The sequence below is a fragment of the Lactuca virosa genome, chromosome 9 (assembly GCF_052849685.1).
Source record: "Lactuca virosa cultivar CGN04683 chromosome 9, Lactuca_virosa_CGN04683_v6, whole genome shotgun sequence".
Taxonomy (NCBI): Eukaryota; Viridiplantae; Streptophyta; class Magnoliopsida; order Asterales; family Asteraceae; genus Lactuca; species Lactuca virosa.
The window spans coordinates 169,314,222-169,340,787 of record NC_136434.1 but is presented as its reverse complement, the minus strand read 5'-3'; the positions used below and the strand labels follow the sequence as shown (position 1 = coordinate 169,340,787).

The 26,566-nt window shown below is 35.6% G+C and overlaps 1 long non-coding RNA gene across 1 annotated transcript; it reads right to left on the bottom strand.

Annotated features, from left to right (window-relative positions):
- Nucleotides 1-602: 602 nt before the first annotated feature.
- Nucleotides 603-3,249, bottom strand: LOC145139778 (uncharacterized). The gene is made up of 3 exons (XR_013721995.1): nucleotides 2,929-3,249; nucleotides 1,909-1,977; nucleotides 603-799 (listed from the first exon to the last, which is right to left on the bottom strand). It is a non-coding gene; the product is annotated as an uncharacterized LOC145139778 (long non-coding RNA).
- Between the last annotated feature and the right edge of the window lie 23,317 nt (nucleotides 3,250-26,566).

Below are 26,566 nucleotides of genomic sequence, written 5' to 3'. Positions count from 1 at the left end.
CCCCTTCGGTATCTTTCAACCGGTAACCAGAGACTATTTCACCCCTCCTACTGCTAAGACATAATAAGCACAATAAGCATAACAATCATAACCATATCAAGCACAGTAAGCATAACACATATTAAGTCCCAGATAATTATCACAAAGACAATCATCTAACCAGTACTCTTACTTGTGGGTCGGCATTGTGGCCGTAGACCCACCCCTACTAGGAGAAGACTCACCTCAAAGTCGTGTAGTGTCCGAACTGTCCTCAGCGTGAAAACCGACTCTCCTCGACTCCTCAATCCCTACACAACAACCCCATCCAAGTTATCAACTTGTACTTGCAACCCTAACCAGGGTCAACTCAAATCCGGTCAAAGTCAACTTTGGTCAAAGTCAACATCCAGTTGACTTGACTCGCCGAGTTGGTCTACCAACTCGTCGAGTCCATACTCTTCAAACCCCATACAATCCCTGACTCTACTCGTCGAGTCTAGAAAAACTCGACGGGTTCCCTTTCAATCATACTATCGGGACTATCTTTGTGACGTCATGATTTTTCACCCAAAATTTGTTTCATTTATTTTTAAAATCTTTTAACGGAAAATGCAGCGGAAGATTGTAAACACCGTTCATTTCAAAAACATTTCAAACCACAACGTTACATTCAATTCAAAACCAAAATATCAAAAGTATTTAATTGTAGCGGAAGCATAAGTTTCAAAATTAAATAACGTGTACAAGTGACATCTTTATTCTAAGGCTAAACTACCCAAAAGTGACCCCATCTCACCAAGCCAAGCTCCTAAGCTACCTGTACCAATCGTAAAGGCACAAAGCAAAGAAACAAGTGTCAGCAAATGCTTCGTGAGCCAATAAGAGTTTGTACACAACCAAAGGGAAAACATACCATCCCCTAACGGGTCAATCATTCAAATTATGATCATATAAACAAAATTCACATATCAATCAATAATCAATCATCTTTCGCTTAAAATTCAATCATTCAATTTTGTATCATCCATTCACATATCATTCATTAGTGTAATATCAATCGTATTTCATGCATAATCATATCGTAATCGTACGTCATCATATCAAAGGAATCTATCATAATCGTATAGGCATAGGTAGTCTCATAGTGATACCTAACCCCAAGGGAAAAACCTGTTCGCTACTTGTGTGCTTGGCCAGCCAAATACTTTAGGTGGTTCGCGACTCCCGCCCGTCAGACCGACCCCAAGACTCCACTTTCGCTACTCCGACCTACAAGACACGAGGGCCTACGATGTCGTTTAGGATTGGTTCAAACGGTGCCAATTTCACGATACACCTCCCGAATCCCACGTGATGCTTGATCCGGCCTCGATCGAATGGCCAACATCACTCCAGTCCATGAACACCGAAGTGTTCGTGTACCATGTGTCACACGGGCATCTAGAAAGACCGAGCAACTCTTTAATTGGCTTAAGCTCTTTTCCTAGAAGGTATTTTTCAACCAACCAGGCTTGAAGGTATCCGGATAGGATTTCATGCTAAGTGCTAGGTTCTACCCTTGCCCTCTATGCATAACCCCGCATAATCGATCGTAAATCAAGTACAAGCATGCAATATTCGTATTATCATAATCAAGATTCAAAACATTTATACCAAGAAGATACTCAACAAGGTCATAGTCAAATATCAAACATTTCATATAGCATATCATAGTTGCAATTAATCGTATCAAGTACGAAGATAGGGATATCAACCAAATTTACTAAGCATGCAAGTGTCACAGAAGGCAAAACAATGACATATCTCATACTGCACATATATATAGGCATAATCAACAATTAATAATATTCTAATTTGACTAATCGAGCCATTTCCGGAAAATAGTTTCGACTATGTACAAGGTTTATGAAAAGTCTATCGACTCACCTTAATGTTCGTCGAATGAATTACCCTTTTACTTCAACTCGTAAGCTTTGTAACTTTTCAAAAAAATACCTAAACATATATAGGTTTAATATTTAGTTTAGGTTCTAACAACTAAAGATAGCATATTAATAATATAAAAATAATAATGGACCTAAAATATCAAATATCATAAAACGTAATCAAGTTTTAGACCTTTAAAGTTAACATCTTTTTAGCTTGTATCTTAGACCATTATTAATTCGTGTTTACTAATAAAGCGCGTAATGTTTATAAGACGTCAAAACTATAATAGTCCTCCATTAGCTAGCCATTCTTTATTTGTTACTAAAAAATATCATATTTCATATAATCAGAGTATGTTTTAAATTATTGTTTAAACTTTAAAACTAACATATTTTAACATCGCCTTAGCATAATTATAATTCAGGTCAAGCTTTTACAATTCTTTTAATCGTAGATCATAATTTCATTTTGTCTGATAATTAAAAATATTATTCACTACCCAAACTGTTAAATAACCATTGATAATCTCATTCTTTTACATGTACCAACTTGTAGGACCCTTATATACAGTTTACAAAGGAGTAAAGTCAAAAGCTACCTTTCCTTACTCAATGGTAAGACTCTAGAATTTATACATCATTCATAAGATGACTAGATTTTGTGGTATTTAAATGGCCACGTATAAAACTATTAAAATAAATGATACTCTTGTACTATTATATATTTTGTCTTAGAGTCTTGCGAATCAGAAGATGAAAGGGATTATCATATGCTTAATTAGTTCAGATTTCACGTAAGGATCAATATAGTTCATATTTTCCAAATTAACGTTAAGAGGGAATTAGTCATGCCTCCGCAAGCTTGTAAACTTTCTGTCTTCACTTCTTAAGGAGGTTTATAAGTTTCAAACAACAAAAAAAATACATGGCAAGTATATCGACAGCTACGTCGTGAAAGCTGAAACAGGAAGGACAAAAGATGAGTCGACAAAGGGTCCGATCGTGGTGTAGTTCTTACCGGATGTTGGTCGCACAACAGCAGGAACAGAGCCAAACACGTTTGGCTTCTCTTCTTCCACTCCCGAAGACGCCTCCAAGTTCACGAATGTCTCGAACTTCTCTGCTCAGTCGTCTAACTCTCTCGTTCTCACTCCTTTTTTCCCTCTTTATTGTAAATGTCAATGATGAAACAACCCAAAGGGTGGTGTTATCGGTTTTTAGGGTGTAAAGGGAAAGGCGTATAAGCCGCCTGGTAACGGAAACAAAGAAGAAGATAGGTCGCATCATCTTCCTTAATCAAATGGGTGTTATCTAAAACAAATTTACAACTTTGGTCCCTGTATTTGGCTTTTATTCCACACTCAGCTCCTATTTTCCATTTCTTTCATTATTCAATCCTCCGGTTAGTGCATCTTAACCTCTCTACTTCCATAGGTTCATAATTGACTCCTATTAATTTATCTTATCGTTTTGGTTTTCTTTTACAACATTTAAATTCATCTAATCAGCTTAGATGTTACATAATCCCATCTTTAAGTAGCTTTAAATATTATCTAATCCTTTAATTTAAATTAATTCATCTTTTTTTTTTACCCCAGTTTGCTTATTTTATTTTATCTAATTCAAGATAAATACCAATACTAATTAAATAGCTGTAATATATTTTAATTACTAATTAAATCCTATAAAATCCTAATTAATCTTCTTTTTGTTCATATTATTATATATTAAATATATAATCCTACACGAAACACACATACGACTTAATCCTATATAACAGACGACTAACCTCGTTAACAATGAGATTTTTGGGTCGTTACAATCTTCATCCGACTCGCCGAGTTCACTCTTGAACTCACCGAGTTCATCCCCCTCATTTGAATATGTCCAGTCTATGACTCGCCGAGTTGTATGAACAGCTCGTCAAGTCCATCTTTAAAGATTGGAAGATTGCCTTGGACTTGCCGAGTCTGCTCAAACACTCGTCGAGTCCCATGATTCCCAGGTCTATAATCTCGTCCATCTTCGTTGAGTCCTTCTCTAGAATCAACCAGACCCCCAAAACAGCAAAGGTTGGAGAACCACTACCCGACTCGTCGAGTCCCAAGAACAACTCGCCGAGTCCACTAAAGTCCATGTCCATAAACTCGAATTCTGTCAAGCTCATCTCATCCAATGGGTAGATCTGACCTCCTAGGGTCGATATAGCACGTACAGCCACGAACTTTACGTCCATGCATGGGTCTTTTGGCCCTAAAGGACTACAAATGATGTCTAAAAGATACATGGGGCTCTCATGGCCATAAAGTTGGCACCTTTATGCCATGAGACCCCTCCAATGACCAAGATCGGAAGTCAATACTCCCCATAACACTTCACAACCCGAAAATGACTTAGAAATCCCTAAATATGCCCAAAATCCAAGCCCTAAAGATGACTAAACACATGGAAGATCAAGGCAGGAGCTTTTTACCTTAAATGAGCTGGAAATGGAACACAATCTCTGGATCTCCAAGCTCCAAATTGAACTCCCAAGCTCCTTTCCTCTTCTCAATCTTCACAATCCAACAAAATGCACCAAAATGGCCTTAGAATACTCAAACAATGCTAGGGTTTCGATATGATGTCTTCTGGGAGTATAAGGGACGATGGAGGCTGAGATAAGTTGTTTAAATAGGGTGCAAACCCTCAAATTTAGGGTTTCACTCAAACAGCACCTACTCGCCGAGTCGGTCTTCCGACTCGTCGAGTAGGTCACTTAAACTCCCCACGGATCACGACTCTACTCGACGAGTTGGGCCACCAACTCGTCGAGTCCCAGAGAAAAATACATGAAATTCTTGAATTAAATGCGTACCAGGAATCAGGTGTTACATAATCTTTCCTTATTTGGTAAATTTAGACACTACCACAAACGAAAGAATCAAATCCATATCGCTAAAAATAGAAACATATAAACATCAATTTTCACAAATGTCATTGCAAGGAAATATAAATAAGATAAAATCAAAATTCTTTCTTTATTTATAAAACTTGGAAACGCTTGTCCTTACAATGCAAGTACATATGAAAACTATGTCGCTGCATATTTCTAAGCAATCTATCATAACTCCTAAGTAGTAGCTCAAAATTCTGAACATCGAACTATGCGATCGAAATCCATCTCTTCGCGATCAGAATCAGCTTACTCTTCCTTCAAGCTTCCTTTCTATTCTTTGATCCTACAAAACATCAAAATGCAATCTTATCACATCATGTATTAAGAATCTATAAGTAGGAACTTAATAGAGTTAGATAGTGAACTTACCTGAAGTAGAGTCATACATTTTGACTTTACCATTTCTTAGATCTCTCATGTAGTCAGAGCAGCTTCGCAACCAATGCCCCTTCTCTTAGCAACAGAAATAAACAGACTCTTTTGGAATGGTACATGGGACAATCTCAGACTTAGCCTTTCCCTTTCCCTTGGAAAGAAAATCTTTTCTGGACTTCCAATGTTTCCATTTTCAATATCCATGGAAGCTTGGGAAGTAGATCTTCCAATCAAATTTGCATTACCAGTGCGCCAAATCATTACTGATTCAGCAGCAATCAGCAAATATGTAAGATCGATAAGGGACATATTGCGGTCTGTCATATAGTAATCTTTAATGAACTCACCATATGACTTAGAAAGTGATTGAAGAACCCAGTCAACAGCCAACTTCCTCGACACAATGACTCCTAACATTCCTAGCCTGTCAATGTGTGACTTCATCTCCAAGACATGTGCACACACAGACCTTCCATCTTTATGTTTGCTTGACAATAGGGCTTGAGTTACCTTGAACTTTTCAAGTCGATGAACATGTGGGTTAGGGAGAACTATTGGAGGAGGCGGAGGAAGTGAAGTATGATATTGAGGAATATCATCTTCATGTGGAAAGCATTTTCCAAAAGATTCGGGAAGACCATAGTTGTCTGAACTAGACATCTACATGGGAGAAATTCAAGTTTAGTTGATTTAAGTCCTTAATATAACACCCAAATGAAATATTAAGGCTAGGACCCAACACAATAATTTTCAATTCGGAAGAGGGATGCCGTAACCCAATTGCAAATTATTTGAAGGTAGGTAAATGACGATTTACCAATTTCCACCATGAAAACAAAAATGAATTTTAGGTTTTAAATGAATTGAAACTACTAGATTCTTTGAGATTCATTTAACCTTTCAATGACATGTTTAATCTCGATTATGCCCTTTAAGTTTGTGACTGGGATGCCGAGGATCACAAACAAGGTGTGAATAACCATGCAAATTAGCTTGGTAGACTTAATGTTACAAATCACCTAATCAATGTGCTGGTTAACCACACACGCTCCATTGATCCATGATTAACATCGAGCTACCCATTGTCATCCTTCATTAGTCCCATATTAGTGTGTCGGTTAACCACACACGCTCCACTAACGACTAATAAGGTGCAATGTGCAATTTCATGGGTTAGAATCAAATTCATATTTTTCCTAAGTAACTAAGATTGGGAATCTATAAGTTTTTAGTTACTTGGTATTTTTCATTATACTTTTAATGAGAATTAATGTCCTATCCTACCCGTTCGGCTAACGACCCTCCACCAGTCAAGAAAGCGGTGGGTAAGAGTGGACACCCATTAAACCACCATTTTATAGGTAGTAACCTTATACCCCCCTTATAGACCGACTTCATGAATAAGGCCTACTAATGGTAAGACTGACCTTTTACTTATTGATGTGTAAAAATTCACTCTAGTTTTAAATTTATAAGGTTGAAATTACCGATACTAGAATTTACTATCGACTTAGGCAAGTGTACCTAATTGAATTTGTAATATAGCAATGGTAAGAACGGATGTCGAACACTTGGGGAAACGAGTATGATTTAATATTAGACTATTTGTCGCTAATTAACTTAAAAGATAAGTAACTTGGGGGAATTTCTAGTAACAAGACAATAATGAGAATTTTAACAATTAAAGTGTAGAATAAATATAGAACAAGAATTGGTTTTTAAGAATCAAGAATGATAAGGATGCTTTCACTTAGATTTAATTCCACCTTTTAGTAATGAATGATTTATATTAAGTGCAATGGATATTATTAGTTATTTACCGATTTCTAAAATTGGTTAAAAATCATGATCTAAATTTTTTACCGTTTTGATAATAAAATTAATTAAAAACAATTGTCATGCAATTAACAATTTTATTAACAATAATTAATTCGTATCATGCAAACATTTGATCAAACTATTCATTTTAGTGGTAGTAAAACAAATATGAATCGTAAGTTGGTCGTACGATATAAAATATACATGTTAAATTTTTAGTATTTTATTTTGCCCAATTCCTAGAATATTGTCCTTTACTAGTCATAAATATAAATGGTTATGAAAAATTTATGATTCAAGATAATATAATTAAAGTGATCTTTTAAAAATATTAACTTAGTTATGGGAAAATTAATTACAAAAACTTAACATATACAAATAAATGATCAAATATGCATGATAAAATAAATAACAATTAATATCCGAATAATATAAATCAAATCATATTTTCAAGGTTTCATTATCCAAGTGAAAGCAAAGAGAATTTAGCTCATAATTAAGGTTACAACATACATAGAAAACATATTGAGAATGTTAAACATGTCGATAAAACAAACCCGGTGTAGTCCCTAATGCCACTGCGATCTTCAATTCCTTAGCTTTTTGACTCTTGAATCCCCAATTGTGGTTCAAAGGTTGGGTGGAATTTGGTATAGTGGTGATATGGTAAGAAATTGTATGGAGAAATTTGTGTATCAAAGTGTATGATTGCAATGTCTTCTCCTTTTTTGTGGTGAAAAATGGTGGTATTTATAGTAAAAATTGGAAGAATTAAATACCAAAAAGAAATGAATTGAGATTGGATCTAATGAAAAAGAATTCAAAAGAAATAAAAAGATGGGAATAAATGGTTGGAAAGTTTAAAGGTGGTGAATTATTGAGTATTGGTTGGAAAGGAATGGGTTTAGAATAGGAAAAAGTGGGCAAAAAATGGTTAAAAACGTAATGGAATCGGAATTGGCAAATCTGGTACTCAAAACGACGTCGTATTGCCAATGAACAGTACCGAATCGAATTTGGGTCGGAATCCGGGTCGAGGCGCGGATCTGCATGTGAGGTAAAACGAATCGGAGGTCGGGTCGGATCGGGTCGGAACTGGGCGCGGATCGGATTTCGATGACGTCACCGATGACGTCACAGGCGATAAAACACGCGGGTCTAAACCCGGTTCGGATCTCTGGGTCGGGTCGTGTACCGGATCAGTTTGTGAGGGCATTTGGACGCGGGGCGGACGGGTCGGATCTCAGATTCGGTTCGGGTCTTCTGGTGGACGGATCAGGCCGTCTTTGGGCTCCGGGTTTTGGGCTAAATCCGAATTTTTTGTTTCTTTTTTTATTTTTTTTTCTTTTTGCAAATTACATTAAATTAATTTAATTAATATAAATTATTTAGAAATTAAATAATTAATTCCAAATAATTTATTTTAATTAAACCTCATTAATTAAATTAAATTCTTTTTATATTTTTATTTTGTTTTTCTCGTCTTTCCAACGCGGCTATCTTTAAATTCTTTGACTTTTTGATCTCGTTTTTCTTCGTGTAATTTCTTTCACTTCTTTTTGCGGATTTTTGCATGTTTTCTTCTCCTTTTTCCTCAGAAATGATTTTTAGCTGTAAAATGGAATTTCAAACTTTATAAGTACCTTTTATCTTAAATCATACCAAAATATAGCTAAAATACATAAATATCGCTCGAAATATATGTATAATTATTGCGATATCAAAATACCCCACACTTGAACTTTGCTTGTCCTCAAGCAAAACTGACTTTAGCATGTCATCATATCAAAACCTTCATCACCAACATTGCACAAGACAATCCGACTTGAACCCAGCCATTACATCGAAACCTCAATGCATACATTTGTGTCTAATGATTCCTAAAACTTCCCCAATCCTAAATACTCACAATCTTCAAAAAACACTTGCTTACTTATTTTGAACAACATTCTGGTTATTGCATCCCTCCGAATATATCCTCAGAAATCTTTCTTAACCTCAAAGTATTTTTACTAAGTCCCCAAGCATACATATGGAAAAATAACCTAGAAATAAAAATTACAATAACTAATAACTTGGCAAATTGCCTTTATTCTAGAGTCTTCATTGATTTTTGGAATTTTTCTTCATGATATTTCTTGATCTTCATAGCTTTGTAGACTTTTTTTTTCTTTTTCTTTTTCTTTTTTTTTTCTTTCTTTTTTTTTTTTAACTAAAAATCCAAAAAAAAAAAAACATATGCTTAAGCAAGGGAACTTAACTTCAACTCTTATTGGTTAGAGATATTAGTCTAGAGTGCAATGACTACATAAGCTCTCCTGGATATATTTCTGGTACACGATGTTAAACATATTATGACCCTCAAACTAAGCAAGGTTGTGTTTTTGTTCCATGATTTCACTAGGATAGGGAAGCCACAAATGTACTATAACATACTATTGGTTCAATTAAACATTTGAGTTCGCATTGGATCATCCCACATAACGTGGCAAATTGAGTTTCAACACAATAAAACTTTTTAATTTTTACTAGATTTCTGAATTAAACCATTATTCAATAAATGTGAATCTAGCAAAAATTTTCAAATTTTTTTTTTTTTCAAAAATGCTTGGTTTCCTTATTCGACCCCCTACCCCACACTTAAATCATACAATGTCCCCATTGTATGCAAAATTAAAGAACATAAAAGTAAAAAGGGAGAAAAAGGAACAGACTCCCCTGGGGTATTGTAGTGGCGAGGTCGAAATCCTGATTTGCGTGGGACAAGTGTTGAGTGCACTTTTCTGTTTGTGATGTTGAAGTGCATGTAAATCTTTTCTTTTTGAACCAGCTGGAGATTTAGGCAAGTGTGGCATCTGAATCTTTTTCCGCACAATTTCTCTGAACAGGTTCATTTACGTGTCGGTTATAATATTTGAACACGTCGCGTAATGCAATTATTGGGATCCTCTACGCGTTTCTTGAATTTAACGCTGTGTATACTGGCCACGTACACATTGCGTTATTAGAACAATTACTTCTTTTCGCTGACTGAATTTGATTTGACTTGTGTCGGCCGAACACTTGTTTTATCCTTCGAATAAAACTCTCCCGTTGGTCAGTATCAGCTTCAGTTCTTCATCCTGTTCTTTGTGGGGAATCACCCCACACTTATGTGATGCCACTTCTCCTATTGTATTTTGCATTTCAGAAATTTACTTTACACCATTCTGATCATCACCTGTTTCTAAGCTGAAAAGTAACTTTCACAGAAAAATAAAACCATTAAAAAGCACTTTTATTGAAAACACAAACTAAAAAGAAAATTCACACCAAACATACAGAAAATAAACACACCAACTTTAAAAATCAAAACAAACATCGGGTTGCCTCCCGCAAGCGCTTCTTTTTAACTGAGTCATGAGCCAGACTCTACCCCTCACTTAATTGTTTTCAGTGAGTTGGAGGGGTATACCCTCTTTCTCTTCTTCTTCTAACATTCCTTCCTGGTAATGCTTCACTCGATGTCCATTTACCTTAAAGCTTTCTCCATCTTTTCCAATTAGTTCGATTGCACCATGTGAAAAGACTTCTTTTATTGTGAATGGACCGTACCAACGCGTCTTCAGTTTACCTGGAAAAAGTTTCAACCTGGAATTGAATAGCAATACTTTTTCTCCAGGGGTAAACTTTTTGTCTCTGCTTAATCTTTTATCATGCCATTTCTTTGATTTCTCTTTGTAGATTTGAGAGTTTCCATAAGCTTCATCCCTTAATTCTTCCAGAGCATTCATCTGCATAAGACGGTTAGTTTTAATTTCCACAGGATCAAAGTTACATGATTTCAATGCCCAAAATGCTTTATGTTCGATTTCGACTGGCAAATGACATGCTTTTCCAAAGACCATCCTATATGGTGTACTACCAATAGGTGTTTTGTATGCAGTTCGAAATGCCCACAGCGCATCATTAAGTTTATCTGCCCATTCCTTCTTGTTACTTCCCACTGATCGTTCCAGAATTCTTTTTAAAGCTCGATTTGTGACTTCAGTTTGCCCACTGGTTTGTGGATGATAGGCCGTTGCGATTCTATGGTGAACACCATATTTTTGCAAAACCTTTTCCAGTTGGGTATTGCAGAAGTGTGTACCCCTATCACTGATCAGAGCTTTAGGGAAACCAAAACGTGAAAACAGATTCTTTAAAAACTTGACTACTACACGAGCATCGTTAGTGGGTAAAGCTTTCGCTTCAGCCCACTTTGATACGTAGTCAACAGCTACCAAAATATATTTGTTTCCTCGTGAGGAAGGAAATGGTCCCATAAAATCGATTCCCCAAACGTCAAAAATTTCACATACTTGGATGCTGTTTTGGGGCATCTCATTTCGGGAAGAGATGTTACCGGCCCTTTGACATGCATCACATTCTTTCACGAAGATGTGAGCATCTTTGAAAATCGTAGGCCAGTAAAATCCAGCATCAAAGATTTTTCTTGCTGTGTAATTAGCACCATGATGCCCCCCAGTCGGTCCAGCGTGACATCCTTTCATGATCTCACGACTTTCTTTTCCGAATACGCATCTCCTTACTACATTATCCGCGCAACTTCGGAATAAGTAAGGGTCATCCCAATAATAGTGCCTGAGGTCCGAAAAAAATTTCTTCTTCTGTTGATGTGTCATTCCTTTAAAAAGAAATCCTGCAGCCAAGTAGTTTACAATGTCTGCATACCAAGGTACCTCTTCACCTATCATCATCAAGGATTCATCTGGAAATTTGTCATTTATTTCAGATTCCTTGAGTTCTTCGATGTTGGGATTCTCTAATCTGGACAAATGATCAGCAGCCACATTTTCCATGCCTTTCTTGTCTTTAATCTCGATGTCAAATTCTTGGAGTAACATGATCCAACGAATTAATCGTTGCTTAGAGTCTTCTTTCCTGAATAAATACTTCAAGGCAGCATGATCAGTAAAGACAATAGTTTTTGACAAGATCAAGTAAGAGCGAAATTTCTCAAAAGCATAAACCACAGCAAGCAATTCTTTTTCAGTTGTGGTGTAATTTGCTTGAGCGGGGTTTAACGTCTTGCTTGCATAGTAGATTGGCTGAAAATGTTTCTCAATTCTTTGTCCTATAACTACTCCCACTGCAAAATCACTAGCATCACACATTAATTCAAATGGCAAATTCCAATTTGGAGCGACCATTATCGGGGCTGTTGTTAATTTTTCTTTTAAATTGTTGAAAGCATTTAAACACTCTGAAGAAAAATTAAACTTTGCTTCCTTTAACAGAAGTTGAGTCAAAGGGCACGTGATTTTTGAAAAATCTTTTATGAACCTTCTGTAAAATCCTGCATGACCTAGAAAACTTCTGACCCCTTTGACGTTGGTTGGAGGTGGCAATTTTGATATTGTCTCTATTTTCGCTTTGTCCACCTCAATCCCCTCCTTGGAGATTTTATGCCCTAGTACAATGCCTTCTTGCACCATGAAATGACATTTCTCCCAGTTCAAAACCAGATTTGATTCTTCGCATCTAGCAAGCATTTTGTCTAGATTAGCTAAACATGCATCAAAGGAATCTCCAAACACTGAAAAATCATCCATAAACACTTCCATGAAGTTTTCCACCATGTCGTGGAAAATGGATGTCATGCATCTTTGGAAGGTTGCAGGAGCATTGCAAAGTCCGAATGGCATTCGTCTGTATGCAAAAGTTCTGTATGGGCAAGTGAATGTTGTCTTTTCTTGATCTTCAAGAACGATAGGAATTTGAAAGTATCCTGAGAAACCATCTAGGAAACAATAGTAAGCATTTCCAGAAAGACGTTCTAGCATCTGATCGATAAAAGGAAGGGGGAAATGGTCTTTGCGGGATGCATCATTTAACTTTCGATAATCGATGCACACTCGCCACCCTGTAACTGTTCTTGTTGGTATCAGCTCATTCTTTTCATTGATTATGATGGTCATTCCTCCCTTCTTTGGGACAATGTGAATGGGGCTTACCCATGGACTGTCTGAAATAGGGTAGATCATTCCCGAATCTAAGAGTTTTACGATCTCTTTTCTCACAACTTCTTGCATTTTCGGGTTCAATCGCCTTTGTGGTTGGACTGCTGGTTTTGATCCTTTTTCCATCAAAATTTTGTAAGAACAATAGGATGGATTTATTCCTTTGATATCAGAAATATTCCATGCTATAGCTTGCTTTCTCTTTTTCAAAACTTCAATCAACCTCTCTTTTTCATGCGGTGAGAGATTTGTAGCGATGATCACAGGGAATTGCTCATTATTTCCTAGGTATGCGTACTCCAAATGATCAGGTAAAACTTTCAACTCACTTTTGACATCGGAGTCAAAAGGTGTTTCTTTGTGGTGTGCTTCCTCTTTTTCTGATTTACTATCCGTGTAGTCTTCTTTTTGATTAATCTCCTCCAGCAGCTTTTCCAGTTCTTCCAGATCTTTTTCAGCATCAAACGTATCTTCTCCAAGTTGCATCATGCTTTCAATGTCTTTATCTTTTACTTCCAATATCTCATTTTCCAATAAGTTATCAAAAACATCAGCAAAGAAAACTTCATCATCACTCACCTTGGAGTGCTTCATTGCTCTATCAAGACCGAAGGTGATAGCATCAGTTCCGACTCTTAGTGTCAACTTTGATCCATGAATGTCAACTAATGCTCTTGCAGTGCTTAAGAATGGTCTTCCCAAAATAATAGGAACTTCATTGTCTTCTTCCATATCAAGCACTACAAAATCTGCAGGAAATACGAACTTGTCAACTTTCACCAGTAAGTCCTCCACTATCCCTTTTGGATACGTCACTGATTTGTTTGCCAGATGGATTGCCATTCGAATTGGTTTTGGTTCAGGTAAATCAAGTTTCTTGTAAAACGAATATGGCATAAGATTTATACTTGCTCCTGAATCATCCAGAGCATGGCTGAGACCCAAATTACCAAATTGGCACGGTAAAGTCAGACTTCCTGGATCTCTCATTTTCTGAGGAAGTTTGTTCAACATGGCTGCTGAACATTGTTCGTTTAATACTACACTTGAAGCTTCCTCCATTTTCTTTCGGTTAACAAGCAAATCTTTCAGAAATTTTGCATATTTGGGCATTTGAGCCATAGCTTCAATGAATGGGATGTTGATATGCAAGGATTTGATATGATCGATGAATTTGCGATAGTCCTCCTCCTCTTTTTCCTTCCTCAAACGTTGAGGGAAAGGAATTGGTGGCCTATATGGTTTGACAACTGGAGTGGATGTAGTTGTCTCAACCGGAACTGGTTCTTTTTCCTTCTCTTGGGATTGTGAAATAGTAGAAGGTTCGTTAGTATGAACTGGAACTAACGACTCAAGATTTTTTCCAGTTCGATTTGTTATTGCTTTGACATGAGCAGTCGGATTTGTCTCAGTGTTACTTGGTAATGTTCCAGGAAATCGCTCTTGTAGTACTCTCGAAATTTGCCCGACTTGGTTTTCGATGTTCAACATCGAAGCTTGCTGATTTCTTAGAGCAGTTTCAGTTGTTGATCCGATTCTTTTCACCAACTCTTCTGTATCTCGATGTCTTTTATCAGATGCTTCTGCAAATCTGGCCATCATTTCTTCGAAAGTTGGCTTCTTTTCTTGCACAATTTGCTCCAATGGTGGGTTTTTTTGGTAGAAACCTTGACCGCTTTGTCTCCATTTCCCTTTCATCTCCATTTCCTTCTTGTATTCATCGAATGGTTTCCAGTTGTTCTGAGGCTTCCTTTCATCGTATCTATCTCCAGATGAGTAGCATACATCAACCTTTTGATTCCCATCTTGATCTAATGGACAATCTCTTTCAAGATGTGGTCCACTACAGTTGTCACAGCCGACTTGGATAGCATGAATTGTCTGATTGACCTTTTTCATGTCTCTTCCTAATGCATCCAATTTTGCATTTAATGCTGCCAAGCCATCTGAGCTCTCTCCTGTTGATCTTTTTCGGAAAGATGAATCTCGTGAAGAATGCCACTGATGTGAGTGTTGGGCGAGTTCCTCGATTATTGCTTTCCCGTCACCTGGATTTTTCTTAGGAATGGGTCCTTGTGTCACACCCCCAAACCAAGGATGGCGGAAACGTCCGGGGGTGGAGGACTTCATGTATAGTATCATAACAACAATTGTAATAGTAATTCAAGCAAACACAACCAACATATATATAATTGAAAAAGTTACATCATTGTATGAATTACATGTTTACGAATCAATTACAATATGTTGACAAAATATGAAATAGTAGACGCCTTAGCGTCCCATCCTCAAAAGCACTTGATTACCTGTTTAATGATTTCCTGAGAATACAAGTTGTTTGAAAAAGTGTCAACACAAAGGTTGGTGAGTTCATAAGCTTTTGTTTGGTATTATTAAAAGCCTTTCGTTTGTGAAAGTAGTATTTGTGTTAGAAAATCCAATATTTTCCTTAATGTGTAAATGTAGTCTTAAAACCCAAAGACCGAAATGTACAAGTAATTTGTCATATTTATAGTAAAACAATGCAAGTTTAAATCGACATAAACTCGTTAAATTTTAATGAAGTTCACGTAAATTCCAATGTTTATTAATACTTTATGTGAGTTATTATAACCATGCTATGACCTAGTTGGCCTGAAACGACGTTCTTCAGGCGTCGGAAATGTTATGACATTTGTCACCCCAGACCTGCCGGTCTAGCTGTTGCATGCAGCTTAGGTGTGGGTTTGTCAAACCCAATATAGATCTATACACAACTATCACGCTCTCCCTCAAGGAGACTCTGGTTACAATACAGGACTTAATGGTAATTTGAAGTAAATGTCTCACAAAGTCATTAACGGAATTACGTGTTATGAAAACTTGGTACCGTATGGCCGTACCTTGCTTAATGAAAATATCATTTGTATAAATGTACCCTATTTCAATGTATGTGCTATGTAATGTATCATAAACTATACCTATTATAGTTTATCAACCAAGGGTAGTACGTAGTAATGTATGCAAACTATATTTAAAATAGTTTATTAAATGTTTGAATGTATCGTTAACGGAAATACGTGTTATTAAAACTTGGTACCGTATGGTCGTACCTTGCTTAATGAAAATATCCTTTGTATAAATGTACCATTTTTAAATGTATGTGTTATGTAATGTATCATAAACTATACCTATTATAGCTTATCAACCAAGGGTAGTACGTAGTAATGTATGCAAACTATATTTAAAATAGTTTATTAAATGTTTGAATGTATCGTTAACGGAAATACGTGTTATGAAAACTTGGTACCGTATGGCCGTACCTTGCTTAATGAAAATATCCTTTGTATAAATGTACCCTTTTTAAATGTATGTGTTATGTAATGTATCATAAACTATACATATTATAGTTTATCAACCAAGGGTAGTACGTGGTAATGTATGCAAACTATATTCAAAATAGTTTATTAAATGTTTGAATGTATCGATTGTACTTTGATTATAATCACTTGTTATTCTTTATATTTTATATGTCCAAATCCATTTGTAAACTTATGTGTGTCTAAATATTGAGATAAAATGTCATATATTGCAATAACATATAATCACATAAAGATATACACCTTGCTCAACATGTTACAAGGTGAAATGAAATTAACAGCAACTTTTCGTTGAAAACAGTTTCTGTTACTGTTCTTAGAAAATTTATAGAAAAATCATCAAAGCTCTAAATCCAAATCCGTAAATTTTGAGAGTTTGGAATATGAGTCTAGTTTGTTCGTAAATTTTATCATTATTTTTAGTGATCTCTAACAGAGGTGAAAATGTTCATAATCACAGACTGGTCCGGGTTTGCCTCTGAAATGACAGGCAGTTTTGTAAAAATCACCATAAATTGTAGAAAAATCATATGGAGATGTGCAAGTAGCCATTTTAAAGCTAAGAGTCTGAACTACTTGCACCTGGAACAGTTTTGAAAACTAAAATATTTAAGTTGACCAAAACAGTCCGTGATTAAAGTCCATCTTTTCTGATGTAATCTGTTAGAAAAAGTTTAATTGTGTTCTTGATGATTTTACTTGTATTACCCCCTTAAAACTTAAGAAAAACATGTAAATGTAGGGGTATGAACTCACCTTATGTGGTTTCAGTAGATGAAAGTGAGAGAGAGGAAGTGTTCAACCCAAGAACACTAAGAAGATGTCTTGATGATTCGAGAATCTAACACCGAATAAGATGGAACTTGTGTAAGATATCAATGATTTGAGTAGAATGGAGTTTAATAATTATGTGAATGATGAAGATACTTACTAATTGAAGAAAGAAATCCCTGGAGAAAGCCTTGAAGTTCTTGAAGTTGAGAGAAAAGATGAGAGAATTTTGGAGAGTGTTCTTGGTTGCCAAGTGTAGAATGAAAGAATTTTATGGAGAATGAGGAGAGAGGATCAATCCTCCAGCTCTTAGAACGTGGGAAGAGCTGGAAATTGGGTGTAAAGGTCCACTAAGGAGACAAGGGGTAGTGGGAAAGAGTGGCTAATCATAGAGTGAGGTGGTGGTGGTTTGCTTTTGCCATAAATTAAGGAAAAGCAAATATTCCCTCAATAATTAGTTCAACCACTAATTCTTTTAATATATTTTATAAAAACCCTGGAGATTTATATATTTTGGGGCCTTAGTTTATAAAATAAAGTTTTGGGTGAAAATCCCACGTTAAAATAATGAAAAACGGAGTTAAAACGAAGTCGTAGTCGAAAACCGGGAGAAAAAGCTGAATCTGCGAAGTTGCTCGGTCCTGGGCCGAGGTTCGGACCTGAGGCTTCGGACCTGAGGCTTCGGTCCTGAGGCTTCGGTACGAGGCTTCGGTCCTGAGGCTTCGGTCCGAGGCTTCGGTCCTGAGCACTTCGGATGCGAGGCTTCGGTCCTGAAGCTTCGGTTTTGGGTCCTTAAGGCTATTTTACCCGTTTTTACCCCCGTTTCAAGTGGTTTTTGACCCGGTTAAGGGTCGTGATGACCCGAATGATTACAAAAAGTTAAAGGAACTTTTGAGAGAGATTTGGGAGAGATTTCTAATAGAGAGAGATTGAGTGAAAGAGATTGAGAGAGAGTTCTTTTGAGACCTTTTTGAGTGTTTGGCTTTGAAACGCAAGGTCCGTAAACCCCGTTAAGCCATGATTTAGTGTCCTACACAATCCCGATGATTGTGCAATAGTGTTTTATCGCTTTGGTTCGTTGTTTAGCACTGTTAAGGCTAAGGAAAATCAAACACATGAATTTTCGAAATGATGTTTTCTCATTAAAATAGCAAATTGTACAGTGATTACATAACGTAAACCCTAACATACAAGGGTTATTGGAGTTGACCGGTTTGACTTGTTGACTTTGTTTGACTTTGACTTGACCGAAATTTGACGGTTGTCACATCATCCCCCCGTTAGAAGGAATTTCGTCCCGAAATTTGCATTTGACTGGGACATCAGGAGTTTGGGAAAAGATGTGGGTATTTTTGTTTCATTTGATCTTCGCGTTCCCAGGTGAACTCAGGCCCTCGTTTAGCGTTCCAACGGACCTTCACGATGGGAATACGACTTTGTTTCGTTCGTTTGATTTCCCGATCCATGATTTTGACTGGTTCCTCCACGAAGTGGAGATTTTTGTTAACTTCGATTTCGTCGAGTGGTATTTCGAGGGTCTCGTCGGATAGATTTTGTTAATCATATTTTTTTGGGTAAAAAAAAATAAAGTTTTATTAGTTACCTATAGCGACGACTTGTCGTCACCACATGTTTAATCTATTACGATGACTTGTTGTCGCTATAGGTTTTTAACAAGAGCCAACGACATACCTATAGCGACACACAAGTCATAATTTGCATGTGTGAAGACTTGGAGTACTTTCTAACTGGTTCATGTGTGAAGACTTGGAGTACTTTCTAATGAAAACTGTGCTACTGGGGAAATTGGAAACTGGAACGTAGCTTCAAAGTCAAGAATATGCAGTAGGCATGTGATGCATTAAATGCATGAGGCACACAAGTCATAATTTGCAGCAACATATCCGTATATGTGTGTGAATTGAAGAAGAAGGTTACGGCTCAAAGAATATATATATATATATATATATATATATATATATATATATATATATATATATATATATATATATATATTCATTTTCTCTTCATTTGTTAGATACACAATAACCATAACATCATAGACTATATATATTCCATTTCATTTGTAATTTTCACTAGTTTATATTCCGCGAGTGTTACCGAAATCATTTATCAATTTTTCAGAAGTGCTTAACTTGTTTTGTTGCATTCCCAACAATTTGCTTATTAATTACTTCTCCCACTTTACTTATATAAATCATCACATTCTTACCGCGACTTTTAACTTCTCCCTCACAAATGGATCCACCTGCAGATCATCAAAACCCCATAGATGACCTCGATTGGTTTCAGTACTTTGATCATCAAGATCTTTTCAGGTATATATAAACGTCACTCATTACACCATCTTACGCACAGAAAAGTGATTTTGTCGACATTGATCAAAACATGGTTTGGATTTGTAGTGATCAAAAAGAGTATTTCATCGTGTTGGATTTGATTATCTTGAGTTTTTTTTTTTATTTTTTTTTTATTTTTTTTTTTTTTGCAGTGGTGACATGCTCAACCATCATGATTACGAGTTGTCGGAAAAATTGCATGAAGGGCTCGATCAGAACGTTTCCACAGTACTTAACAAGGATCAAAACATCATTTCTAGAAATGAGTTTCACGATCTTGATCCCCTTGAAGATATAAGCTTATGGGATTGTTGGGAGGATGGTAATTTACCATTGGTTAGTTTCAGTGAAGACTATAAATCCGGTGGTGAGGCTACATGTAGTGCTAGTGCTGTCACCACTGATCACGGTGGCCGGAAGGTAACAAAGAGATTGAGACCATTGGAGTTTGAAGAGATAGAGAAGTACTTTGAGATACCGATAATCATGGCAGCAAAGGAACTAGGGATAAGTTTAACAGTGTTGAAGAAAAGATGCAGAGAGTTAAACATAAACAGATGGCCTCATAGAAAACTTAAGAGCCTTCAATCCCTCATTGAAAATGCCAAGGTAAATTATGATAATAACCTTCTATACATTACTCATGCACTTGGTAACCAAAGTAGTTTTGGTATTTTCTAAAATTTTAATCGTTAGCTTCTTTATAACTAAACATAGGTCCTAGGCATATGCCACATCAAATCAATTGATTTACTACGATCTCCTGATTTATATTTATATAAACTTAACTCATTGTAAATTTTGTGAACTCACAAGAAAAATATATTGTATCTACCTTTAAAAAAAATTTAGGAGTTGGGATTAAACGAGGAGATAGAGACGTTAGAAGGGCACAAGAAGATGATGGAGAAATTGCCAGGTATGGAATTGACAGAAAGAACAAAGAAGCTTAGGCAAGCTTGCTTCAAAGCTATTTATAAGAAGAGAGGACTTAACAATCCTTAGCCATTTTGTTATCATTAGTGGATTTTAATCTACATTGTATGTGTTTTTCTCTTGATAGTTTGATACTCTTTTTTTTTGTTTCATTTTATGTATTTGTCTATTGATTTTTAATGCAGAAAATTTTGTATAATTTGGGTATTATAGTTTGTATTATGTATTTAGCCATATTTTAGATTGCCGACACGACTACGCTGACGACTCTATACCAGAGGTCTATATAAATAGACTTATGAATTTAGTAGGAATAACTTGATTATAATCTTGTGATTTGTTCCATGTCTGATCCACTCCTAAGATTCTCTTGACATGCCCCCAGTTATGTGTAATTAAAATTTTATTAGACTGTTGATCCTAATGAGTCTACCCTAAGTCCACAACCAAACAAGGAACAGGTCCTAAGGCGGACTCACCATTTCTAGGTCAATCATTCCTTAATTACACATAACTTCGAGGTACACCTAAAGAATCTTAGAGTTACCAGTTGTAAATTGTTTGTAATACCAAGTAGTGAGATTCAATGAAATAAAATGCATGCCTATTTCATTGATAAACCTTTTAGTAAATATCCTTACCATTTATATACACATGTATATTTTCGCACTTTAGTGAACTATTCTTGGTGTTTCTGTTAACGTCTTGGAGATGGAGTTATGGTAGTGGGTAGAAGTAGGTTTTGTACGGGCGTTAAAATTTACACATCATGTTGCTCCTGCGAGAATAGGGGTAGAAGAGATAATTAATAGACGCCTAATCCTATAATTACTTATAGGGGTGATCCTTATTAGTTACGTCTATAATCACGTAGTGCATATCAGTTATACATAATTTGAGATAGAATAGACTTTCGAATAAATGACTCTACTCTAAGTCCACAACCAAACAAGGAACAGGAAGTAGAGCAATAGTCATAGATTCTGAGTCTATAATATCTTTAATTATGTATAACCTTGGCGTATGCACTCAGTTATCATAGGCCTCCTAATAGAGGTCTTTAGTTTTCACATAAGTTGGTTATAGTATCACCAAATACTCCTATAGTATTTTTAGCTGTTTAGATTCGATTCTTAAAGTATTCTCTGTAGGGTGTAGTTAGGTTGATAGATTTGTTGCCCATTATGACTATCCCCCAGTATATGCAAGTCACTCCTCGGACAGATATAGTTGATCAGGCTATATCCTTCCCAGACTTGATTTACATATACCAAGGCATACCCATAATGTACAACTCCTCTTCTTTTATTTTATGTTCTTCTAGTTATGACACTATATGAGCATGTATGCATGTATTTATACTTTTAATAAAAAATCATTTATTTTCTAAAAGTATATTTATTTGAAAAATGCACAAATCAGAGACTATTAGTCCCAATTGTGTTTATAGTTTGTATATCGTATGTGGTTTGATATACTTAATTCACTATAAACTGTTCTCTGATACCAATCTGTCACACCCCCAAACCAAGGATGGCGGAAACGTCCGGGGGTGGAGGACTTCATGTATAGTATCATAACAACAATTGTAATAGTAATTCAAGCAAACACAACCAACATATATATAATTGAAAAAGTTACATCATTGTATGAATTACATGTTTACGAATCAATTACAATATGTTGACAAAATATGAAATAGTAGACGCCTTAGCGTCCCATCCTCAAAAGCACTTGATTACCTGTTTAATGATTTCCTGAGAATACAAGTTGTTTGAAAAAGTGTCAACACAAAGGTTGGTGAGTTCATAAGCTTTTGTTTGGTATTATTAAAAGCCTTTCGTTTGTGAAAGTAGTATTTGTGTTAGAAAATCCAATATTTTCCTTAATGTGTAAATGTAGTCTTAAAACCCAAAGACCGAAATGTACAAGTAATTTGTCATATTTATAGTAAAACAATGCAAGTTTAAATCGACATAAACTCGTTAAATTTTAATGAAGTTCACGTAAATTCCAATGTTTATTAATACTTTATGTGAGTTATTATAACCATGCTATGACCTAGTTGGCCTGAAACGACGTTCTTCAGGCGTCGGAAATGTTATGACATTTGTCACCCCAGACCTGCCGGTCTAGCTGTTGCATGCAGCTTAGGTGTGGGTTTGTCAAACCCAATATAGATCTATACACAACTATCACGCTCTCCCTCAAGGAGACTCTGGTTACAATACAGGACTTAATGGTAATTTGAAGTAAATGTCTCACAAAGTCATTAACGGAATTACGTGTTATGAAAACTTGGTACCGTATGGCCGTACCTTGCTTAATGAAAATATCATTTGTATAAATGTACCCTATTTCAATGTATGTGCTATGTAATGTATCATAAACTATACCTATTATAGTTTATCAACCAAGGGTAGTACATAGTAATGTATGCAAACTATATTTAAAATAGTTTATTAAATGTTTGAATGTATCGTTAACGGAAATACGTGTTATTAAAACTTGGTACCGTATGGCCGTACCTTGCTTAATGAAAATATCCTTTGTATAAATGTACCATTTTTAAATGTATGTGTTATGTAATGTATCATAAACTATACCTATTATAGCTTATCAACCAAGGGTAGTACGTAGTAATGTATGCAAACTATATTTAAAATAGTTTATTAAATGTTTGAATGTATCGTTAACGGAAATACGTGTTATGAAAACTTGGTACCGTATGGCCGTACCTTGCTTAATGAAAATATCCTTTGTATAAATGTACCCTTTTTAAATGTATGTGTTATGTAATGTATCATAAACTATACATATTATAGTTTATCAACCAAGGGTAGTACGTGGTAATGTATGCAAACTATATTCAAAATAGTTTATTAAATGTTTGAATGTATCGATTGTACTTTGATTATAATCACTTGTTATTCTTTATATTTTATATGTCCAAATCCATTTGTAAACTTATGTGTGTCTAAATATTGAGATAAAATGTCATATATTGCAATAACATATAATCACATAAAGATATACACCTTGCTCAACATGTTACAAGGTGAAATGAAATTAACAGCAACTTTTCGTTGAAAACAGTTTCTGTTACTGTTCTTAGAAAATTTATAGAAAAATCATCAAAGCTCTAAATCCAAATCCGTAAATTTTGAGAGTTTGGAATATGAGTCTAGTTTGTTCGTAAATTTTATCATTATTTTTAGTGATCTCTAACAGAGGTGAAAATGTTCATAATCACAGACTGGTCCGGGTTTGCCTCTGAAATGACAGGCAGTTTTGTAAAAATCACCATAAATTGTAGAAAAATCATATGGAGATGTGCAAGTAGCCATTTTAAAGCTAAGAGTCTGAACTACTTGCACCTGGAACAGTTTTGAAAACTAAAATATTTAAGTTGACCAAAACAGTCCGTGATTAAAGTCCATCTTTTCTGATGTAATCTGTTAGAAAAAGTTTAATTGTGTTCTTGATGATTTTACTTGTATTCCCCCCTTAAAACTTAAGAAAAACATGTAAATGTAGGGGTATGAACTCACCTTATGTGGTTTCAGTAGATGAAAGTGAGAGAGAGGAAGTGTTCAACCCAAGAACACTAAGAAGATGTCTTGATGATTCGAGAATCTAACACCGAATAAGATGGAACTTGTGTAAGATATCAATGATTTGAGTAGAATGGAGTTTAATAATTATGTGAATGATGAAGATACTTACTAATTGAAGAAAGAAATCCCTGGAGAAAGCCTTGAAGTTCTTGAAGTTGAGAGAAAAGATGAGAGAATTTTGGAGAGTGTTCTTGGTTGCCAAGTGTAGAATGAAAGAATTTTATGGAGAATGAGGAGAGAGGATCAATCATCCAGCTCTTAGAACGTGGGAAGAGCTGGAAATTGGGTGTAAAGGTCCACTAAGGAGACAAGGGGTAGTGGGAAAGAGTGGCTAATCATAGAGTGAGGTGGTGGTGGTTTGCTTTTGCCATAAATTAAGGAAAAGCAAATATTCCCTCAATAATTAGTTCAACCACTAATTCTTTTAATATATTTTATAAAAACCCTGGAGATTTATATATTTTGGGGCCTTAGTTTATAAAATAAAGTTTTGGGTGAAAATCCCACGTTAAAATAATGAAAAACGGAGTTAAAACGAAGTCGTAGTCGAAAACCGGGAGAAAAAGCTGAATCTGCGAAGTTGCTCGGTCCTGGGCCGAGGTTCGGACCTGAGGCTTCGGACCTGAGGCTTCGGTCCTGAGGCTTCGGTCCGAGGCTTCGTTCCTGAGCACTTCGGATGCGAGGCTTCGGTCCTGAAGCTTCGGTTTTGGGTCCTTAAGGCTATTTTACCCGTTTTTACCCCGTTTCAAGTGGTTTTTGACCCGGTTAAGGGTCGTGATGACCCGAATGATTACAAAAAGTTAAAGGAACTTTTGAGAGAGATTTGGGAGAGATTTCTAATAGAGAGAGATTGAGTGAAAGAGATTGAGAGAGAGTTCTTTTGAGACCTTTTTGAGTGTTTGGCTTTGAAACGCAAGGTCCGTAAACCCCGTTAAGCCATGATTTAGTGTCCTACACAATCCCGATGATTGTGCAATAGTGTTTTATCGCTTTGGTTCGTTGTTTAGCACTGTTAAGGCTAAGGAAAATCAAACACATGAATTTTCGAAATGATGTTTTCTCATTAAAATAGCAAATTGTACAGTGATTACATAACGTAAACCCTAACATACAAGGGTTATTGGAGTTGACCGGTTTGACTTGTTGACTTTGTTTGACTTTGACTTGACCGAAATTTGACGGTTGTCACACCTTGAGAGTCAACTAACTGACGGGTACAAACATCGATCCCGTTATAGAAAGTCTGCACGACCTGATGTGGATTTAGATCATGTTGTGGACAATTTTGCAGCATTTCTTTATAACGGTCCCAAGCATCATACAGTGTCTCATCTTCAAGCTGCTGAAAATTTTGAATTTTCATTTTCATCTTCGCAATTTTGCATGGTGGGCTAAATTGTTTTGTAAATTTTGATCTTAAACCTTCCCATGTGGTAATCGTAGGTTTAGATTTTATCCAACGTTTTGCAGCTCCTTGTAGTGTTATTGGAAACACTCTAAGCATGACTGCATCTTTGCTTACTCCAACAATGTTGAAGTAGTCAGCTATTTCGAGTACAGCTTCGACATGTTGGTTCGCATCTTCATATTCTCTTCCGGCAAAAGGAGTTTCTCGTAGAATGTGAAGAAATTGTCCTTTTAATTCGAAATTTGTTTGGGCTGGTATCGCTGGACGAATGACTCCATGATCATCTCCGTCTCTAGTACGACTTGCATATTCCTCTAATGAAAGGAGGGCTAGATCGGTCATTGTTTGGTTTTCTCGGATTCGTTGATGAAACGTGCGTTCGGGCTCTTCTAAAGGTGGAACGATAGTGAAATTTGAACTTCGGGTCATATATTAGGGAAATTCTATCTTAAAGTGAATTGATTATACTGCATAAATTATTTATTTAATTTTTGTGTAATACTTTGACTATCAAATAGAGAACAGACAGAGAGAGGCAGCCGGGAGGCAGGATCATTTCGGTGTATATTATAAATATAACTTTTCTGGAATCCAGCAACCAAAACCAACGTACCAATTCCAAACACCGTTCTGGTAAGTAAAATTACTCGTATTACACGCGAATTAAATAAGGTTATTCATGCAATATAAACATGGCTCTGATACCATTTTTTTTTAATTTTTAATTTTTTTTAATAAGTAAATTTAACAATCTATAATTAACTAAGGAAATTTAACAACCTATAATTAACTTACAACTAAGGAAATTTATGCAATACTAAATTAAAAGAAAAAAATATAATATATATATATTTTTTTTTAAAAATTTTTAATAAGTAAAATTAATATTTTAAATCAATTTCGTCTTTTTTTTTTATTAATTTTGTTTTTAATATTTTCTTTTTAAAAATTTAAAAAAAAAATTAATTTTAATTTTTTTTTTTTTTTTTTACGTTAACTAACAAACAATAAGACTAAACCAAATAAAACCGTTTCCCCGGCAACGGCGCCAAAAACTTGATATGTAAAAATT